Source organism: Nicotiana tabacum, chromosome 11 (assembly GCF_000715075.1).
Source record: "Nicotiana tabacum cultivar K326 chromosome 11, ASM71507v2, whole genome shotgun sequence".
NCBI lineage: Eukaryota > Viridiplantae > Streptophyta > Magnoliopsida > Solanales > Solanaceae > Nicotiana > Nicotiana tabacum.
Genome location: NC_134090.1, coordinates 157,488,241 through 157,510,684, shown reverse-complemented (window position 1 = coordinate 157,510,684; position 22,444 = coordinate 157,488,241).

Here is a 22,444-nt window from a genome sequence, read left to right as displayed (position 1 = left end):
AAATAGATTGAAAGCACTAAAATGATTTATAACATATAATTAACAATTTAAAAATACAAACTTAATTTTATAAATATAAAACACAATTAAATCTTAAAAGGGCTAATATTGCAATTATATGCAATTTAGCTTAATAGTACTAAATAAATTTGTAAAAATATGCAAAAATTACATTAACTATATTTAGCACAAATTTAAAAATTCAATAAATGAATTACCAGAAAAAGAATATTTTTGGAAATAATTATTGGGTTTTTATGGATAAAAGAGGGAAATAAATTGATTTAAAAACCTTAAAAACTTATGGGAAAATAATAAAACATTTGGACATACTTATATCTGCATATATATGTGATTTTGAAGTTATTTTGCATAATAAAAATATCTAGGGAAAAATTGGGTATCAACAATAGTTTCTGGTACTCTATTCATCCGGGCGCCGCTAAGATGTATCAGGACTTGTGGTAACATTATTGTGGAGGGGGATGAAGAAGGATATTGTTGCATATGTATCTCGGTGTTTGAATTTTCAGCAAGTAAAGTACAACATTAGAGACCTGGGGTTTGCTTTAGAAGATTGAGATTCATGAGTGGAAGTGGGAGCGTATCACTATGGACTTCGTTGTTGGACTCCCACAGACTCAGAGGAAGTTCGATGCAATATGGATTATTATGGATAGGCTGACCAAGTCAACGCTTTTCATTCCTGTGGCAGTTTCTTATTCATCAGAGCGGTTGGCAGAGATTTATATTCATGAGATCGTTCGTCTCCATGGTGTGCCCGTGTCTATCATTTCTGATCGGGGTACGCAGTATACCTCACATTTCTGGAGGGCAGTACAGCGTGAGTTGTGTAAATGGGTCGAGTTGAGCACAACATTTCATCCTCAGATGGACGAACAGTCCGAGCATACTATTCAGATCTTGGAGGATATGCTTCGCGCCTGTGTTATTAACTTTGGAGGTTTTTGGTATCAATTCTTGTCATTAGTGGAGTTTGCCTACAACAACAGTTATCAGTCGATCATCCAGATGGCTCCCTATGAGGCGTTGTATGGTAGACGGTGTCGATCACCGGTTGGATGGTTTGAGCCTGAAGAGGCTCGGTTATTGGGTATCGATTTTGTACAGGATGCCTTAGATAAGGTTAAGATCATTCAAGATAGACTTCGTACAACTCAGTCCAGGCAAAAGAGTTATGCGGACCGTAAGGTTCGTGATGTGGCATTCATAGTCAGAGAGAGAATGTTGCTTCGGGTGTCACCCATGACGGGTGTGATGCGGTTTGGGAAGAAGGGCAAGTTAAACCCTAGGTTCATCGGGCCTTTTGAGATCTTTGATCGAATGGGAGAGGTGGCCTGCAGACTTGCGTTTCCACCAGGCTTATCAGCGGTACATCCAGTGTTTTATATGTCCATGCTTTGGAAGTATCACGGCGATCCATCCCACGAGTTAGACTTCAGCACTGTCCAGTTGGACAAGGATTTGACCTACGAGGAGGAGCCGGTAGCTATTCTAGACCGGCAGGTTTGTCAGTTGAGATCAAAAAGTTATCCTTCGGTTCGTGTGTAGTGGAGAGGTTAGCCTGTTGAGGCAACTACCTGGGAGTCCGAGTACGATATACGGAGCAGATATCCCCATCTTTTCCCTAGCCCAGGTATTTTTCTATGTACGTTCAAGGACGAATGGTTGTTTTTGAGGTGGAGAATGTGATGACCCAAAAGGTCATCTCATATTTTAGAACCCAATTCGGGGTTCCGAGGCCTTCAAAATATCATCTTACTTCTCCTCGATTTGCGTGCATAGCCCGGGTGTGTTTCCGAAAAACCTTTATGTGAAAAATTTGAGAAAATAATAATTTTTGCATTTAAAAGTGATTTTGGTTAACTTCGGTCAATATTTTGAGTGAACGGACCCGGATCCATATTTTGACCGTCCTGGAGGGTCTGTAGTAAAATATGGGACTTGGGCGTATGCTCGGAATTGAATTCCGAGGTCCCTAGCCCGAGTAATAAATTTAAGTTAAAAATTGTTAAACTGAAAATCTAAGGATTTAATGAAATTGGTTAATAGTTGATCTCATTGGTATCGAGTCCGTATTTTGGTTCCGGAGCCCGGTACAGGTTTAATATAATATTTAAGTCATGTCTATAAAATTTGGTGAGAAACGGAATGATTTGATGTGATTCGGACTTCCGGTTGTGAAAATAGGAATTTCAAGTGTTCTTAAGGATTTCATGAGTTTTGGTGTTAAATCCGTAGTTTTAGATATTATTTTGGCGATTTGATCACACGATCAAGTTCGTATAATATATTAAGACTTGTATGCGTGGTTTGGAGCCCCGAGGGCTCGGGTGAGTTTTGGATAGGCTACGGAATATTTTGGAACTTAGGAAAAATTGTTGGTATGACTGAATCTGTTGCAGGCCTCTGATCTCGCAATTGCGAGATCAGGCATCGCAATTGCGAACCCTGCAGGTTCCGCTTTTGTGAGGCTTTTATCGCAATTGCGATCATAAGCTGGGCCAGGTTGCGGAGGTTCCTATTCGCAATTGCGAAGGAAGCAGAAATGTGGGGAACTTCGCATTTGCGATGGTTCTTCGCATTTGCGAGCTTCACAATTGCGAATCTCTGGTGGAAAGTGTGACATCTACAGCTGTGTAGAAGAGACTTAGACGAGTTTTTTTATTCATTTCCCATATTTTCAAAACCTAAACTTCAAGAGGCAATTTTCCAAGGGCTAGTTCTTCTCTAAATCATAGGTAAATGATTCTTAACTTATTTCTTTCAATCTATTACATCTATTTACAAGATTTTATCCTAGAATCTAGGGTTCTTCATGGTGAGATTAGGTGTTTTTGGGTGGAACTTAGGAATTACGAAATTTGGGGATTTAGACCTCAAATTGAGGTCAAATTCCAAAGCTAATTATATATCCGAGCTCGGGGGTGAATGGGTAATCGAGTTTTGGTCCGAACTTCGAGTTTTGACCAAGTAGGCCCGGGGTCGATGTCGCGCCCCCTTTTTTCGCGAAATCGGGTTTATGACATTTGGGAGACAACTCGTTCCCTTTCGGGAATTGGATTTTGAATTGAAGAGTCGCCACCTAATGATTCAAGTGCATTAGGACACTAAAAAGGGTTTGTTTTGAATAAACAGAGATTGGGTAAGGGCTTGAAATTATCCCAAGGGGAAGGTGTTAGGCACCCCTCAGGATCCACTAGTGTGGTTCCCGGCCAAACTATTATTGTGACTTAAGTGCAAATAACACATAGGCAAATAAAGGCTTCAAATAAGAGGGGATTTTCACGTAATGGTTACAAATAAACAAAAGTAAAAAAAAAAGGAACTAAAAAAAGTTGATTTTCTTAAAAGAAATGGTTTAAAAAGATTTAAAAGAAATAAAGAAAACAAAGGGAAGGGGGTCCTACGTTTATTAATAATATGGATCACCCCACAAAACATCCGGTAATCACTCCTCAGTGAGGGGCTACACATGATGTTATCGCGTGGTCATCATATCCATATCTACCATTTCCCACCCTATTAAGGTATTAAAGCGCTGAATGGTCTCGTTTACTTATTGCATGCTATTACCCGCCCCAATCCTATCAACCCCGAAGGCACTTGGGACTACTAATCTTAGAGGGAGGAGGTATTGGGCTTATTTGTGGTTTCAAAAGTTAAAATACTAAGGCGACAAACAAAACACATATAGCAAGTTTGGGGAAGTATATAAACAAATAAAAGGGCTCAAACAGACCTCTTTTAAACTAAAGAAAGCACATAAGGTAGCAAGACTTGCATGTACTGTTTAGGGTCTGATGAAAACTTAAAAGGATCGAGGCAGATTGATTTATTACATAGTTCAGATAAGAAGCCCGAATTAGGCCTGTTTGCTGGTTGTAGCTGATAAAAAGTCTGATTCAGTTTATAAACTTTCACCCTATGGCTTGCCGGAGTGTTAGACGAAGACCCTATAGGCATGATATCTACCGATTCCAGACACAATGAAGTAAACATGAATTCATACTGATTTAAGAAAAAATCATCTGTTATTAAAGAAAGGCGAGTTTTAGCAAAAGAGCATGCGTCACTGTTACTGGTTTTAGACTTATAAGCGAGTGAAGCGGTTCAGATTCGATTAAAGCTCCTATAGGCATGCTTTCTATGTGTTGTCGATTTTGGACACTTTTGTAAACATGGTAAAAAATGCAGAAATCATATAGGCAGGATATCTATATAATACGCAGAAAATTCAGAAATTCCTATAGACAGGATTTCTATATGATATGCAGAAATTCAGAAATAACCTATAGGCATGGTATCTATATGGAATGCAAGATTCCTATAGACATGGTATCTATACATGAGAATGCAGAAATTCTTAGAGACATGGTATCTATATGAGAATGCAAGATTCGTAAACTCCTATAGGCAGGTTATCTACCCCTTTTTGCATACATAGTTACCCCTCCTTTTCACTAGCCATCCACGGGAGTCTTATTACAAAGTTATTACAACCCAGAAAGAGTAACGTAAAGAAAACAAATACAATCAGAAAAGTACAACCAAGGAGAGCCTGATTCAGACTTCCTGTCTGAAGTATGAAGTAAACCAACTCCAAGAGATCTTATTTCAAAGCCTTTCTCCCATCTAGATGTGTCAGAGTTACCTAAGAGTTCATAAGAACTCCGGGCAGTGCTTACACCCAAATACATTATAGATGAAGACATAGTGCAGTGTAGAAGGGCCAGCCCTCAGGTGTCCAAGTTCAGAGGAAACTCAAGTTCTTAAGGCAAGGCTCACAAGAGGGGGGCAGAACAGGGACTAAGAGAGGGTGCAAGTGCAGAATTCTGAAAATGGGAAAGGGGAAGGGAAAACAACTCACATTAATACACATAGGGGTATAGGAAATGGGGAGGTGGTAAATAGGCAAAGACAGGCTGATGGGCATACCCAGCAATGGGAAGTGCTGGCACACCTATAAGCCTGTTAGAACACACTATTTAGATGTTTGGATCCCTTAAGGGACCAAGTTCAATCCATGGACAATAACTTACATATTGCCATGTTTTAAACAATAACTCAAAACACAAAAAGGGGTAGGGAGCAGGGATTCATAGCAGAAACAGATAGAAAGAAGTCAGTATGCTAGTTTAAAAATTGAACCCTATAGAAACAGTAAATAAACATGGAAAATACATTGTTGTGATGCTGAAGCTTAAATTAGGACATACCAGTTTCAAAGAAACAAATAGAGAAAATGTAATAGTCTTGTAAAAGCCACAGTGCAGACAAGAAGAGAGAATACTATTATGTGTAAGTAAGAGTTCAGAAGGATTGTGAAAAGTGTGTCTATGTGAAAAAGGGTCGTGCCTTTTATAGTGTGAAAATCATGAAGAAATAAGGTAAGAAAACAGTCAAGGAACTGATTGTCAATCAATTACACAAGACTTCCCTTAATTAAGGGATTCAGATTCAAACGGGTAAAAACAATTTAAGAAAAGAAAAATGAATAAGCACTTTGTGCACAACATGCAATTAAGGGTAAATACATAAAGGTTATTTAAGGACAGAATTTCTGAAATACGCGGTTGCACAAACAAGGCAAGAAAATCAATTAACAGCCGGTAAATCAAAGGTCAGGGATATTGCAAGAATGAACCGAGTCAAAAAAGATGAAGAAGGGTTTTAACTTAGGCCGAGTCATAGAGAAAATCAGCAAACAATGGAAAGAAATCAATCAAGACGTATTCAGATGGAAGTTTGAACTAATTGCAAATTTGAAAACCATTTTAGAGGGAAATCCATCATATATAAGGAGCATACAAACATGTTAAGCATGAAAAAGACTGTGGTGTCATTGTAAAATCAGTAGAAGATCCAGTGCAGAAGAGTTTAGCAAGAGCTGGAATCATATGAAGAACAAATATTTTGAAACTCATTTTAGAGATTCAAAATAGGTTCAGAGGTCTTAGAAAGAACTAAACCTCTACCATGTTCCTCTCAGCAACTGAAACTCGTGAGAAACATGATAGAAAAGTAACATGCAGAGCATAGCGGAAGAATTCAAAGAAAATAGAGTAGAAGAAGCTAACACGAAACGTAATGGAAAAGACTGATAAAATCAGTAGCAGAAACATGCTGAGAAGTTTTTAGAAGAAACTTAAACAGAACTTAGTAGAAGGAAAATAGTAAAATACTTAAGAACACAGTAGAAAAATATAGTAGGAGAAACATATAAGAACATGGTAGAAGAAAGTACCAGAACACAGCTGAAAAGCATACGAGAACATAGTATAGGAAAACACAGTAGGAGATGCATACAAGAATAGGGTATAGAAAATACAGTAGAAGAAGCATACAAGAACATGATATAGAAAACACACTAGAAGAAGCATACAAGAACGGGGTAGAAGAAAAAATATAAGAACATAGTAGAGGCAGATGCACATAAAAGAAAAAAAAAGAAAGTCAGAGAAACACTTAAACATTTTTCCAGAAAACCCTAGATCGGAAAAGAAGTGGTTCTGAAAGTAATTTTGAAAGAAAAGCCAGAGAAATCGTTTGAAAACTTAGGGAAAGCATAGATACACAACAGATCTAAAAGAATCGGAGAAAACCTCAAAGGGTTAGGGTTTCAGAAGAACCCTAGAAGTAAGAAAGGCTTTGAAAAGTCACTGATCTGAGCCGGAGAGGTCAAAATCAGGCTCAAATGACTGTGGTACGCCGGAGAAAGGCTGGAGATGACCGTGGATCCTCGAATCGACAGAAGTCTAGGTACAATCCTTCAAGGTCAGGCCTTGAATCTTCAAAAATCAGGCACGTGGGAGTCATAGGAGGCCGGTGTAGGACTCTCATAGCCTTGGAAGCCATAGATTCTGGTGGCTTTCAGAGCGGAGATGGTATGAGACGGCTAGGGTTTGAGAAGGTTCGAGAGTGTGTGAGAGAGTGGAGGGTTCAGAGGCGGATGGTAGGTGAGAAATGAGAAGGTTAGGGTGGTCGTTTGGGTTAAAAAAGGTAAGAGTGAATAGGGGTCGTTGATCTCTGGATGAGAGGGGTCTGGGTTGGGTTGGATTTAATTGGGTCAGGGGCGGGTAATTTTAGGAATTGGGCTGGCGTTCAATTGGGTTTAATTGGGGTAGAATTTAGGCTAAAATTGAAATAAGTAGGGCTAGTATTTAAATAGACACTTTTCCCTTATTTATTTTATAAAAATAGTAAAATAATTTCTGGAAATAAATTAAAGTTACTTAATTAATTAATAATATGTAAATATTAAATTAAAATACTGGAATCAATTTTTTAATTATAAACGCAATTAAATCTAAAATAGGCTAATATTGCAACTATATGCAATTTAGCTTTAAAATACTAAATAAATTTGTAAAAAATGTGCGAAAATTACCTTAGCTATATTTTGGTATAAACAAGATAATACAATAAATGATTTACCAAAATGCCAATTTTGGAACACTTATTGGTTTTTCTTGATAAAATAGGGCAATAAAATTGATTTAAAAATCTTTAAAAAATTGAGAAAAATAATAGGACCTTGGGATATGCTTATATATGCATATATATGTTGTTTGAAATGGTATTTTACATATGAAAATATATAGGGAAAAATTGGATATCAACAGCTGCCCCTCTTTACCCGGGAAGGATGAAAGAGTTGTCGGGTAAAGATATGATGGCCAATTTGACCGAACAGAATGGTTTGAAGAATTTGATCGAGATCTGGATCTTGAGCTGCCTACATATCCCTGGTCTTACAGGAATCAGGCCATATGTAGTTTAGAATCCGTCGGTGTAATATGCCGATGGAGATTTTTCAAGACGGACGTGATAATTGGGTTGGGATGGATGGTTAAAGTCTAACAGGGTTGCGGGAACTGGAGCGGGATTGTTCCTGCTGAGACGGTCGTTGCTCGCCAGTTTACCTGCAAATAAGCAATACAAGTGTATATTGTGCGGAAATTTAAACGTGATGCAGGTTCCAGTCGGACCATGAATGTTGTCTTTGGACGTTTAGGATGACGTCCTCAGACCATGACATCCTGGGCCATGAAGCGTATGATAAGGGATTCACAGGCCATGAAATGATGCTCTCGGTCTATGAGAATGATGCCTCCGAACTATGACGCCTTTGAATAATGATATGCAAAAGATAAAAGGGTTCCTCATGCCATGGCATGGCGTTCTCGGGCTATGAAAATGGTGCCTCCGAACAATGACGCCTTTGGACAATTTTGGCAATCTTTTAGCCCATGGAATATAGTCGGTGGCGATCTTTCAGCCCATAAAATGCAATAAGTGACAATCTTTCAGCCATGCAAACATAAAATAAAACGGCGATATTTCAGCCGTGCAAGTGTGAAGGTGGCTATCTTTCAGCCATGGAATGCGGTAGGTGGCGATCTTTCAGCCCATGAAATGCAATAAGTGGCGATCTTTTAACCATGGAATGCGGTAGGTGGCGATCTTTCAGCCCATGAAATGCAATAAGTGGCGATCTTTCAGCCATGCAAGTATAAATGAAGTGGCGATATTTCAGTCGATGCAAGGCATAAATAAGGTGGCGATATTTCAGCCATGCAAGATATAAATAAAGTGGCGATATTTCAGCCATGCAAGATGTAAATAAAGTGGCGATATTTCAGCCATGCAAGATGTAAATGAAGTGGCGATCTTTCAGCCGATGCAAGATATAAATGAAGTGGCGATCTTTCAGTCGATGCAGAATGTAAATAAAGTGGCGATATTTCAGCCATGCAAGATGTAAATGAAGTGGCGATCTTTCAGCCATGCAGATAGAGGTAGAGCTTAACCTCGGAAGGTAGAATGGTAGCCTTATGCAATGCAGAGAATGTAGATGGAGATAGAGCTTAGTCTCGGAAGGCAGAATGGTAGCCTTATGCAATGCAGGAAATGTAGATGGAGGTAGAGCTTAACCTCGGAAGGCAGAATGGTAGCCTTATGCAATGCAGAGAATGCAGATAGAGACAGAGCTTAGTCTCGGAAGGCAGAATGGTAGCCTTATGCAATGCAGGAAATGCAGATGGAGACAGAGCTTAGTCTCGGAAGGCAGAATGGTAGCCTTATGCAATGTAGGAAATGCAGATGGAGGTACAGCTTAACCTCGGAAGGAAGAATGGTAGCCTTATGCAATGCAGAAAATGCAGATGGAGGTAGAGCTTAACCTCGGAAGGCAGAATGGTAGCCTTATGCAGGAAATAAAAATAGCAAATGGCAACAGATTTTTCTTAGCTGATAGCGAATTGTGGTATCGTGATTGTTGGGGATACTGTGCCTGCTTGGGACACTGTTGTGTGTGGATAGTAGTTGCGAGCAAGCGCAATGGTTCGAAGAGTTGTATTTTTGAACTTTGTGTGTGAGCGTATAGTATATTTTGCAACTCAAGTGCCTGCATCCAAAGAAAAAGTCGTGAGTTTGTAAAAGGCAAAGGCTATTCGTGTCCTCTGTTGGCTTTCCTTTTCTTGATCGGTTTTGATCTGGTGATACTGCCCGTATCATTAGGGTAGCATTGCTAAACAGAGCGATTTCAGAAATAAACATGCATGATTTTAGTAAAGAAAATGTAACATAAATACATAATTAAGAATAGTTTTTTTAGATGAACCGATGACTGCGATGTGGTTCAAGACATTACAACTTTTCTTGCTCCAGAATTTTGAGGGTCCTCCTCAAAATTCTGCCCCAGTTTATTGGGTTGCTGCTTCTGACGGCTATTTGCGGCGAATGGCTGAAATCACTTCGAAATTTTGAGGGTCCTCCTCAAAATTCTGGCCCAGTTTCCAATTGTGGGGGGAAATAAAATTTTATTGACTTGTAACCGAACCCATAGGGCTGCCTACGTATCCCCTCTTAAACGGGAATCAGGTCAGGCATAGTTTAAATTACATCGTATAAGAAAAGCATAAAGGTTACACATAGTATCGCTTGACTGCGTCTGAATTGATTAGCTTTGGCCAAAAATCTCCGTCCATTTCTGCAAGTATGAGGGCTCCTCCTATCAGAACCTAGTGAACCATGTACGGACCCTGCCAGTTGGGAGAGAATTTCCTTTTGGTTTCATCTTGATGCGGAAAAATTTTCTTTAATACCAGCTGCCCCGGTGTGAATTGTCTCGGCTTGACTCTTTTGTTGAAGGCTCTGGACATTCTGTTCTGATAGAGCTGATCATGGAAAACTGCATTCATTCTCTTTCCATCTATAAGAGTTAGCAGCTCGTAATGGCTTTTCACCCATTCTGTGTCGTCGAGCTCTGCTTCCTGTATAATCCTTAAGGAAGGAATTTCCACCTCGGCGAGAATGACTGCCTCTGTACCGTAAACCAGCATATAGGGAGTTGCCCCAGTTGATGTGCCGACTGAGGTGCGGTACTCCAATAAAGCAAATAATAACTTCTTGTGCCACTGTTTATGCTTCTCTATCATTTTCCTTAGTATCTTCTTGATATTCTTGTTGGCGGCCTCTACGGCTCTGTTCATCTGAGGTCTGTAGGCTGTAGAATTCTTGTGTTTGATCTTGAAGGTTTCACACATGGATTTCATCAAATCACTATTGCGGTTGGAGCCATTATCAATAATGATTGACTCTGGAATTCTGAACCGACACACGACATGGTCGTGGACAAAATCCGCCACGACTTTCTTAGTCACTGCCCTGTAAGATGTTGCTTCAACCCATTTGGTGAAATAATCAATTGCTACTAGGATAAACCTGTGCCCGTTTGATGCGGCAGGTTCGATTGGTCTGATAACATCCATTCCCCAGGCGGCGAACGGCCACGACGAACTTGTTGCATTAATCTCGTTTGGTGGAACCTTTATCATGTCTACGTGTATCTGGCAGCGGTGGCACTTTCAGACATACTGGATGCAGTCTGTTTCCATAGTCATCCAAAAGTAACCATCTCGGGGTATTTTCTTTGCTAAGATAAAACCATTCATATGTGGACCGCAGGTCCCTGCATGAATTTCCTCTAATAGCCTGGATGCTTCCTTTGCGTCAACACACCTTAGTAATCCCAAATCAGGAGTCCTCTTGTGCAGGATTCCTCCGCTGTGAAAGAAATTGTTGGATAACCTCTGAAGCGTGCGCTTCTGAGTAGCGTTTGCGAGTTCTGGGTATTCTCCTTTTGCCAAGTATTCTTTGATATCATGAAACCAAGGCTTTCCGTCTGCTTCTTCTTCGACATAAGCACAGTAAGCTGGCTGATCATGGATCTTTACTGGAATGGGATCAATGAAATTCTTGTCTAGATGTTATATCATGGATGATAGGGTAGCCAGTGCATCGGCAAATTCATTCTGGACTCTAGGAACATGTTGGAATTCTGTCTTTGTGAACCTCTTTCTCAACTCCTGTACATGATGCAGATAAGGGAGTATCTTGGAGTTCTCGGTCGCCCATTTTTCTCGAACATGATGTATAAGCAAGTCCGAATCTCCAATTACTAGCAACTCTTGCATGTTCATGTCAATGGCCATCTTGAGCTCTAAGATGCAGGCTTCATACTCGGCCATATTGTTGGTGCAGGGGAATCTGAGTTTGGCAGACACTGGATAATGCTGACCGGTTTCTGATACTAGGACCACTCCTATGCCAACTCCTTTGAAATTTGTTGCTCCATCGAAAAACATTCTCCAACCGTCATAGGACTCTGCAATATCTTCTCTTATGAATGATACCTCTTCATCAGGAAAATATATTTTCAGGGGTTTGTATTCTCCGTCCACGGGATTTCAGCAAGGTGATATGCTAGTGCATGTCCTTTGATTGCTTTCTAAGTCACGTAGACAATGTCAAATTCGCTCAACAAGATTTGCCACTTGGCCAATGGGCATGGGCTTCTGAAAGATGTACTTCAAAGGATCCATCTTTGATATGAGATATGTGGTATAGGCACAGAAATAGTGCCTCAGGTTCTGCGCCACCCAAGTCAAAGCACAACAGGTGCGCTCTAACAGAGAATACTGGGCCTCGTATGGGGTGAACCTCTTACTGAGATAATAGATGGCCTGCTCCTTCTTCCCCGTTTCATCATGTTGCCCTAGAACACAACTGAACACTCCATCCAATACTGTGAGGTAGAGTAATAGAGGTCTACCTAGCTCGGGCGGGACCAAAACTGGTGGTGTTGATAGGTACTCCTTGATTCTGTTGAAGGACTTTTGGCAGCCATCAATCCATTCAGTAGTGTCGTCCTTTTTCAACATCTTAAATAATGGCTCACAAATGATAGTAGATTGTGCTATGAATCGGCTAATGTAGTTGAGTCTCCCCAAGAAGCTCATTATGTCTTTTTTGTTATTTGGCAGTGGCAGTTCTTGAATAGCTTTGACCTTTGATGGATCCAGTTCTATCCCTTGGCGACTCACAATGAACCCAAGTAGTTTTCCGGCAGGAACCCCAAATGCACATTTCGCGGGATTCAGTTTTAGGTTGTAACTTCTCAGTCTGTTGAAGAACTTCCTCAAATATTCCATGTGATCAGTGGATTTCTTTGACTTTATGATGACATCATCTACATACACCTCAATCTCCTTGTGTATCATATCATGGAAAATAGTATTCATGGCCCTCATGTAGGTGGTCTCTGCATTCTTCAACCTGAATGGCATCATCTTGTAACAGTACATCCCCCATGGCATAATGAAAGTCGTTTTCTCAGCATCTTCTTCATCCATCCAGATCTGATGATATCCAGCAAAACAATCTACAAATGATTGCAACTCATGCTTGTCGCAATTGTCGATCAGGATGTGTATGTTCGGTAAGGGGAAGTCGTCCTTTGGACTGGCCTGATTGATATCCCGATAGTCGATACACACTCTGAACTTCCCATCCTTCTTCGGCACCAGCACAATATTATCTAACCATGTTGGATATTCTACTACCCTGAGAACCTTAGCTTTGACCTGCTTAGTGACTTCTTCTTTGATCTTCAGACTCATATCAGGCTTGAACTTTCTGAGCTTCTGCTTTACCGGTGGACATGTCGGATTAGTTGGCAGTTTGTGGGCCACAATAGATGTGCTCAGACCAGTCATGTCATCTTATGACCAGGTGAATATGTCCTCGTATTCTCTTAGAAATTTTGTGTACTCTTCCTTTTCTGACGGTGATAAGTGAATGCTGATTCGTGTTTCTTTGGCATTTTCTGCATCTCCCAGGTTAACAATCTCAGTCTCATCCAGGTTGGACTTTGGCATGTTCTCAAAGTTCTCGATTTCTTTAACAATCTCTTCTGGTATATCATCTTCCTCTGAATCTATGTCTGATTGTTGCGTTGTCTCGTTTCATGTCACAGCCATTGGTTCATCAAGATAGGTAATAGTAATGTTGTATAAATAAAGTAATGCGAGAAAATAATAAGAGTAAGATTTGTAAGGAAACCGAAATGCTTTGATAAATTTCATAACTTTTTTTAACATTGGAAGATCTTATTGCGAAAATTCAAAATGCGAAAGGAAAATCAACTAGTAAAAATAAAAGATAGTGAATTATGATTTGTTCAGCCTTGCTACCCCGAGGCTTTCCGGGCTCTGGTGGTTCTGATGGTCCAATTATTGAGGCATGCTCCTCTGCTTGCAGCCTGTATGGAAGGGCCTTCCTCCCCCTCCTCCTCGAAAATGACACAACAATCCATGTCATCGTCTTCTAGGAACAAGTTCCTCACTGCTGCTAGTGCTTCCTCTTCTTATGACCCATAGATAACATCGGCTGGCTGGAAAGTCTGCTCCAAATGTGGTATTGGTTGCTCCAGTGGGTAGTATGGACCGTGCCATGGTGGCGACCAATTGTTGAATTTCTCTCGGGTATACTCGTATCCCAGACCAAAAGTGGTGCCATGTTTCTTCAGTTTGATAGGCTTGGCGATTCCTTGGAGGTTCTTGCCAGGTTCATATCCTCTCTAGTTCAATATGCTTTCAATGTTGTTGTCCCACCATTTATCTTTATCAACGGCGTTGACTCGCTCAATATGGTGATAGGTTTCCCCGCCTATCTTTCTTCTTCCTCCGATTGCTAGGATGGTTTGGAGACTGTATATGGGATTGCTACCGTCGCCGTGAATGGTCACCTCTTAGTGATTCCACTCAAACTTCACTGCCTAATGTAGTGTTGATACTACAGACCCAGCGGCATAAATCCACGGCCGTCCCAACAACAAATTATAAGATGCCGACACATCTATTACTTGGAAATCAACATTGAACCAAGTAGGCCCCATTTGCAAGCACAAACTAATTTCCCCAATAGTGGACCTTTGGGAACCGTCGAAAGCTTTGATGTTGATGGCCCCGTCCTTGATCTCATGCAGCCCCTTTCCCAATGTTCTGAGTGTTACCAACGGACAAATATTGAGGCTGGATCCCCCATCAATCAGGATCCTAGTGATAAAATAATCTTCGCATTGCACGGTGATGTGCAATGCTTTGTTGTGACTAAACCCTTCTGGTGGCAATTCATGAAAAGTGATCTTGTGACTTTCCAATACCTGCCCTGCCATGTTTGCCATTTCTCCTCCGATGATGTTTATTGGTACATATGCCTCACTCAGCACCTTCAACAAGGTATTCTTATGTGCATCGGAACTTTGCAGCAAAGCTAGGATAGAAATCTGTGCCGGTGTTTTGTTCAGCTGATCAATGACTGAGTATTCCTTGGCTTGTATCTTTCTCCAGAGATCATCGGGCCCGGTTTCAGTGATGTTCGGCCAACCATAGGCCTACTTACTCGACTCAGCTAAATGCTCCGGAGTATAAACCCTGTCGGTTCTTGTCATACCCTGTGCCGCAACTATTTCCCCGAACTTGGCTTTCCCTTTCCTTCTTACCTCGGCTGTGTAATCCTAAGGTATGGCATTTGTATGGAACGGTGTTACGGCCGACATCACCACCGAGATTGGTGTGGACATCTCCACTCCGAATGGAGAATGTGCTTTTGGAGGTAAGACTGCAACTTCAAATGGTGGAGGTGCATTTGCTGGAGTCACGAATTCAACCTCGATTGGTGTTGGTGTCTTTGCAGTTGCTTTGAACTTAAGTGGCATAGACATGTTTACCTCAGTGTCCCCAGAAGGCAGAGTCAGGACTACAATCGGATTAAGGGTGACTATTGGATTTTTTGGTTCGTCACCTTCTGTGATTAAACCGATCGATCCCAATCATCCTCTATTTCAATCATGTGAACACTTCCACCCTTATGGTCCAGTAGAGGGTTGTTGCGGACATTCGGAGTAGGCTCCTTTGCCATAATAATCATGTTATCATTCAAAGTCTGGATCTTGTCTTTCAGAGAGCGGCATTCATCAATGGTATGCCCTTTCATGCAGGAATGGTATGCATAGGATTTATTTGGATTGACCCATTGAGAAGGGATTTCAGGGGTTATAGCAGGGATAGGGGTGACATAACCAGCAGCTTTGAGCCTTTCGTATAGCTGGTCAATTGGCTCAGCAATGGAAGTATACTGTTTGGGGGTCTGCGGTCGAAATTTGGTCGAGGTCTAGGAAAGTTTTGACGTGTGGGAGGTGATTAATAGTGGGATGGCTGAGCATTGTAGGTTTGGTAGACATGTGTGGGTTGGAAATATCTGGGTGAAGTAGGTTGATATGTAGGAGGTGGGGTGATTGGTAAGTAGGTGGTGGAGTTTGGTAAGAGGGTGAGGGTGCTTGGTAATTCGGGGTAGGCTGATATGTGAGTGGAGGTATCGGATAGGCTTGGTATTTGATAGGGGATTTGGCTCTTTGTGCAACTATTACGGCACCTACATCCCTTTTCTTGTACATACCACCAGACTGTAAAGCCTTATTGGTAGCTTGCAAAGCTTCAAAGTTTGTGACCATACCACTTTTGATGACTTCCTCGATCCTTCACCCTAGCTTGATGATGTCGGAAAATTTCTGGCTCTCAATCAACATCAGCCTTTCATAGTACTGCGGGTCTTGAGCTCGGACGAAAAACTTGTTCATTTGTTCTTCTTATAAAGCCGGTCTGACCTTAGCGGCTTCTGATCTCCAACGATTAGCGTACTCGCGGAATGTTTCCGTGGGTTTCTTCTTTAAATTCTGGATGTAGAACACATCTGGCGCATTTTCTGTGTTGAACCTGAACCTGTCCATAAATTCGAACGCCATACTCACCCAATTCGACCATTTCTTCGGGTCTTGGCTAATGTACCAAGACAGAGCATCTCCTTTCAAATTCCTCATAAAAAGCTTCATGCGAATCCTTTCGTCCTTCCCCACTCCAACCAGCTTGTCGTAGTATGTTCTCAAGTGGACTCTCGGATCCCCTGTACCATCAAACATCTCGAACTTAGGAGGTTTGTACCCCTCGAGCAGTTTGACATCCGGTTGTATGCAAAGATCTTCGTAGTTCAACCCTTCAATCCCCTTACTTCCTTCGACATTCTGAATTCGACTAGTCAATTTCTTGAGTTCCGCATCCAGGTTCCTGTGAGTGAGGCTTTATCATCAGACTCGGGTGTTCTTGAGATGGGTTGGGTAGAGTGTGGCATGGTCTCCACATATGTGGGGTGTTATGATGAGTGTGGAAGTGGTCATTTGTGAAATTCAAAGGTTCAGGGATGAGCAGTGGAGTATTGTTGGATGTGCGGCAAGTATTGCAGTGGTGGTGAGGAGCGGGGTGGTTTTGTAGCTTTGGGATGTTTTGTGGAGGCATGGGGTTCTGAGAGTTTGGAAAATTGATATTCGGAGTGGTGAGGGAAAATGACAAGTTTGCCAGATTCCGGACCTGATCAAGTTCCTCGTGAAATTTCAATAGTTTCTGCTCGAGTAGGGACACAGTTTCTTTGGAGACCTGAGCACATGAGTGACCTCTACCCGTTCAGTTGAGTTTTTTTTTCTGGTGTTGTTCAAATCTTCCATCTTTCCTTTATTCCTGCTTCTGATAGGACTAGAAGGATGAGTGGGTGGAGGGCCCTTTGATCTTGTGGAATATGATGACGATGCCAGAGTGCACGAACTAACCTTTGGGGAGGGGAATAAATAAAACAAAAGTAAAAACAAAAGGTAACAAGTCAGTGCGAATTATAAGAAAAATGTTGCGATATTTAAACACGTAGTGCAAGTATGTAAATCGTGTCCTAATTTGGGAGCCTCGTTGTGCCCGAGGTAGGCCTAGCGACAAATTGATTTGGAGAACTTAGAATGCTAAATGCCTCATTTTATTGATAAAAAGTAGACGAATCCCAAATCGACACTAAATAAACAATAAGAAAATCACTAATGGCCATTAGCCTTATTACATTTTATAAAGTGAAAAGATAAACTCCTATCTACTTGGTCCCTGAAGGACCTTCCTCAGGTTGAATGCTCTCGTTGATCAGATCCTCCAGTTTGCGTAGTTTCACCAGTAAAAATGCCTTTGCCAGGTGTTCTCCTTTATTTCCCTCGGCGCTCTGGCAGTCGGTGACTCTCTTCCTTACTTTCCCTTCCAATTCCAGCAGAATGTACTCTAGATATTCCAGCTTTTTGCTGGCTTTGGCGTCCCTCTCTTTCCACTCTTTGACTTGGTCATTTGATGGAAGACTCCTCTACCAGTCTAGCAAGAGTGGGGGCATGCTAATCATACCAAAACTGGGGACCTCGTGCCTCATTTTCTGCAAAACAAAAGGGTTAGGCCCTTACCCCCACCAGACTCGACTATTTAATATCAACAATTAGCATAAACGCAACTAGTTCTCCAAATAAATGTACAGAACGTGATGATGTCCGTTTGGGTTTTAGGGAAACCCAATGGACTTTGGACAAGGCTATCTTAAAGGATCATTATGTGTATAACATAACTAACCCGGCTAGGTTTGACCATGATGCATGCACAGTTAAACAGAGTAAGGTTTCTATGGGGTTTTAGACTGGTACCCTTGAGCGGACAACTCAAGAAGGAAAGGCACGGAACCGTCGACTACACTATTGATCGACTAGTTTTACTACAAATATGCCTTTTCCGGATTTAGGGGGGTGACAATATCGAAAGAGCGCAACCACTCATTATAAGCGTTGCTATGGTATTTGTTTGGCTCGAGTAGAATATGACGTTGAGCATGATTATGCAATAATTAAAGCAGATTGTCACGTATTTGCACGTTACGAAAGCAGTAAATACAACAGTTTTCATAACTTAAAGTGGTAGTAAAGGAAAGTAATAAAGGGAAGAAACAAAAGACAAGTCAGTTTTGCAATCGAAAAGGAAATTGAATGCTTAAAAGAAATAAACAAATAATTGCACATAAAGAATCATAAATTCACAATAATAGTCTGAAATGGTCAAAGTCTAAAAGTCCCCAGTAGAGTCACCATGATGTCGCGCCCCCTTTTTCTCACGAAATCGGGTTTATGACATTTGGGAGACAACTCGTTCCTTTTCGGGAATTCGGTTTTGAATTGAAGAGTCGCCACCTAATGATTCAAGTGCATTAGGCCACTAAAAAGAGTTTATTTTGAGTAATCAGAGATTGGGTAAGGGCTTGAAATTATCCTAAGGGGAAGGTGTTAGGCACCCCTTAGGATCCACTAGTGTGGTTCCCGGCCAAACTATTGTTGTGACTTAAGTGCAAATAACACATAGGCAAATGAAGGCTTCAAATAAGAGGGAATTTTCTTGTAATGGTTACAAATAAACAAAAGTAGGAAAAAGGAACTAAAAAGAGTTGATTTTCTTAAAAGAAATGGTTTAAAAAGATTTAAAAGAAACAAAGAAAACAAAGGGAAGGGGGGTCCTAGGTTTATTAATAATATGGATCACCCCACACAACATCCGGTAATCACTCCTCAGTGAGGGGCTACACGTGATGTTATCGCATGGTCATCATATCAATATCTACCCTTTCCCACCCCGTTAAGGTATTAAAGCGCAAAATGGTCTCGTTTACTTATTGCATGCTATTACCCGCCCCAACTCTATCAGCCCCGGAGGCACTTGCGACTACTAATCTTAGAGGGAGGAGGTATTGGGCTTATTTGTGGTTTCAAAAGGTAAAATACTAAGGCAACAAACAAAACACATATAGCAAGTTTGAGGAAGCATATAAACAAATAAAAGGGCACAAACAGACCTCCTTTAAACCAAAAAAAAGCACATAATATAGCATGACTTACATGTACTATTTAGGGTCTGATTATAACTTAAAAGGATCGAGGCAGATTGATTTATTACATAGTTCAGATAAGAAGCCCGAATCAGGCCTGCCTGCTGGTTGTAGCAGATAAAAAATCTGATTCAATTTATAAACTTTCACCCTATGGCTTGCCAGAGTGTTAGACGAAAACTCTATAGGCATGATATCTACCGATTCCAGACATAATGAAGTAAACATGAATACATACTGATTTAAGAAAAAATCGTTTGTTATTAAAGAAAGGCGAGTTTTAGCAAAAGAGCATGTGTCACTGTTACTAGTTTTAGACTTAAAAGCAAGTGAAGCGGTTCATATTCGATTAAAGCTCCTATAGGAATGCTTTCTATGTGTTGTCGATTTTGGACACTTTTGTAAACATGGTAAAAAAGACAGAAATCCTATAGGCAGGATATCTATATAATACGCAGAAAATTCAGAAATTCCTATAGGCTGGATTTCTATATGATATGTAGAAATTCAGAAATAACCTATAGGCATGGTATCTATATGGGAATGCAAGATTCCTATAGACATGGTATCTATACATGAGAATGCAGAAATTCTTAGAGACATAGTATCTATATGAGAATGCAAGATTCGTATAGACATAGTATTTATATGAGAATGCAGGAATTCATAAACTCCTATAGGTAGGTTATTTACCCCTTTTGCATACATAGTTACCCCTCCCTTTTCACTATCCATCCCCGAGAGTCTTATTACAAAGTTATTAAAGCCCAGAAAGAGTAACGTAAAGAAAAAAAATACAATCAAAAAAGTACAACCAAGGCGAGCCTGATTCAGACTTCCTGTCTGAAGTATGAAGTAAACCAACTCCAAGAGATCTTATTTCAAATCCTTTCTCCCATCTGGATGTGTCAGAGTTCCCTAAGAGTTTCATATGAACTCCGGACAGTGCTTACACCCAAATACATTATAGATGAAGACATAGTGCAATGTGGAAGGGCCAGCCCTCAGGTGTCCAAGTTTAGAGGGAACTCAATGTCCCAAGGCAAGGCTCACAAGAGGGGGCCAGAACTTAGGGTCTAAGAGAGGGTGCAAGTGCAGAATTCTAAAAATGGGAAAGAGGAAGGGAAAACAACTCACATTAATACACATAGGGGTATAGGGAATGGGGAGGTGGTAAATAGGCAAAGACAGGCTGATGGGCATACCCAGCAATGGGAAGTGTTGGCACACCTATATGCCTGTTAGAACATACTGTTTAGAGGTTAGGATCCCTTAAGGGACCAAGTTCAATCCATGGACAATAACTTACATATTGCCATGTTTTAAACCATAACTCAAAACACAAAAGGGGGTAGGGAGCAAGTATTCATAGCAGAAACAGATAGAAAGAAGTCAGTATGCTAGTTTAAACATTGAACCCTACAGAAACAGTAAATAAACATGTAAAACACATTGTTATGATGTTGAAGCTTAAATTAGGACATACCAGTTTCAAAGAAACAAATAGAGAAAATGCAGTAGTCTTGTAAAAGCTACGGTGCAGATAAGAAGAGAGAATACTATTATGTGTAAGTAAGAGTTCAGAAGGATTGTGAAAAGTGTGTCTTTGTGAAAAAGGGTCGTGCCTTTTATAGTGTGAAAATCATGAAGAAATAATGTAAGAAAACAGTTAAGGAACTGATTGTCAATCAATTACACAAGACTTTCCTTAATTAATGGATTCAGATTCAAACGGGTAAAAACAATTTAAGGAAAGAAAAATGAATAAGCACTTTGTGCATAGCATGCAATTAAGGGTAAATACATAAAGGTTATTTAAGGACATAATTTCTGAAATACGCGGTTGCACAAACAAGGCAAGAAAATCAATTAACAGCTAATAAATCAAAGGTCAGGGATCTTGCATGAATGAACCGAGTCAGAAAAGATGAAGAAGGGTTTTAACTTAGGCCGAGTCACAGAGAAAATCAGCAAACAATGGAAAGAAATCAATCAAGCCATATTCAGAAGGAAGTTTGAACTAATTGCAAATTTGAAAACCATTTTAGAGGTAAATACATCATATATAAGGAGCATACGAACATGTTAAGCATGAAAAAGACTCTAGTGTCATTGTAAAATCAGTAAAAGATCCAGTGTAGAAGAGTTTAGCAAGAGCTGGAATCATATGAAGAACAAATGTTTTGAAACTCATTACAGAGATTCAAAATAGGTTCAGAGGTCTCAGAAAGAACTGAAACCTCTACCATGTTCCTCTCAGCAACTGAAACTCGTGAGAAATATGATAGAAAAGTAACATGCAGAGCATAGTGGAAGAATTCAAAGAAAATGGAGTAGAAGAAGCTAACACGAAACGTAATGGAAAAGACTGATAAGATCAGTAGCAGAAACATGCTGAGAAGTTTTTAGAAGAAACTTAAACAGAACTTAGTAGAAGGAATATAGTAAGACACTTAAGAACACAGTAGAAAAATATAGTAGGAGAAACATATCAGAACATGGTAGAAGAAAGTACCAGAACACAGCAGAAAAGCATACGAGAACATAGTATAGGAAAACACAGTATGAGATGCATACAAGAATAGGGTATAGAAAACACAGTAGAAAAAGCATACAAGAACATGATATAGAAAACACAGTAGAAGAAGCATACAAGAACGTGGTAGAAGAAAAAATATAAGAACATAGTAGAGGCAAATGCACACAAAAGAAAAAAGAAAGAAAGTCAGAGAAACACTTAAGCATTTTTCCAGAAAACCCTAGATCGGAAAAGAAATGGTTTTGAAAGTAATTTTGAAAGAAAAGCCAGAGAAATCGTTTGAAAACTTAGGGACATCATAGATACACAACAGATCTAAAAGAATCGGAGAAAACCTCGAAGGGTTAGGGTTTCAGAAGAACCCTAGAAGTAAGAAAGGCTTTGAAAATTCACTGATCTGAGTTGGATAGGTCAAAATAAGGCTCAAACGACCATAGTACGACGGAGCAAGGCCGGAGATGACCGTGGAACCTCGAATCGATAGAGGTCTGGGTACAATCCTTCAAGGTCAGGCCTTGAATCTTCATAAATCAGGCACGTGGGAGTCATAGGAGGCCGATGTAGGCCTCTCACAGCCTTGGAAGTTATAGATTCCGGTGACTTTCAAGGCGGAGATGGTATGAGGCGGCTAGGGTTTGAGAAGGTTCAAGAGTGTTTGAGAGAGTGGAGGATTTAGAGGCGGCTGGTAGGTGATAAATGAGAAGGTTAGGGTGGTCGTTTGGGTTAAAAAAGGTAAGAGTGAATAGGGGCCGTTGATCT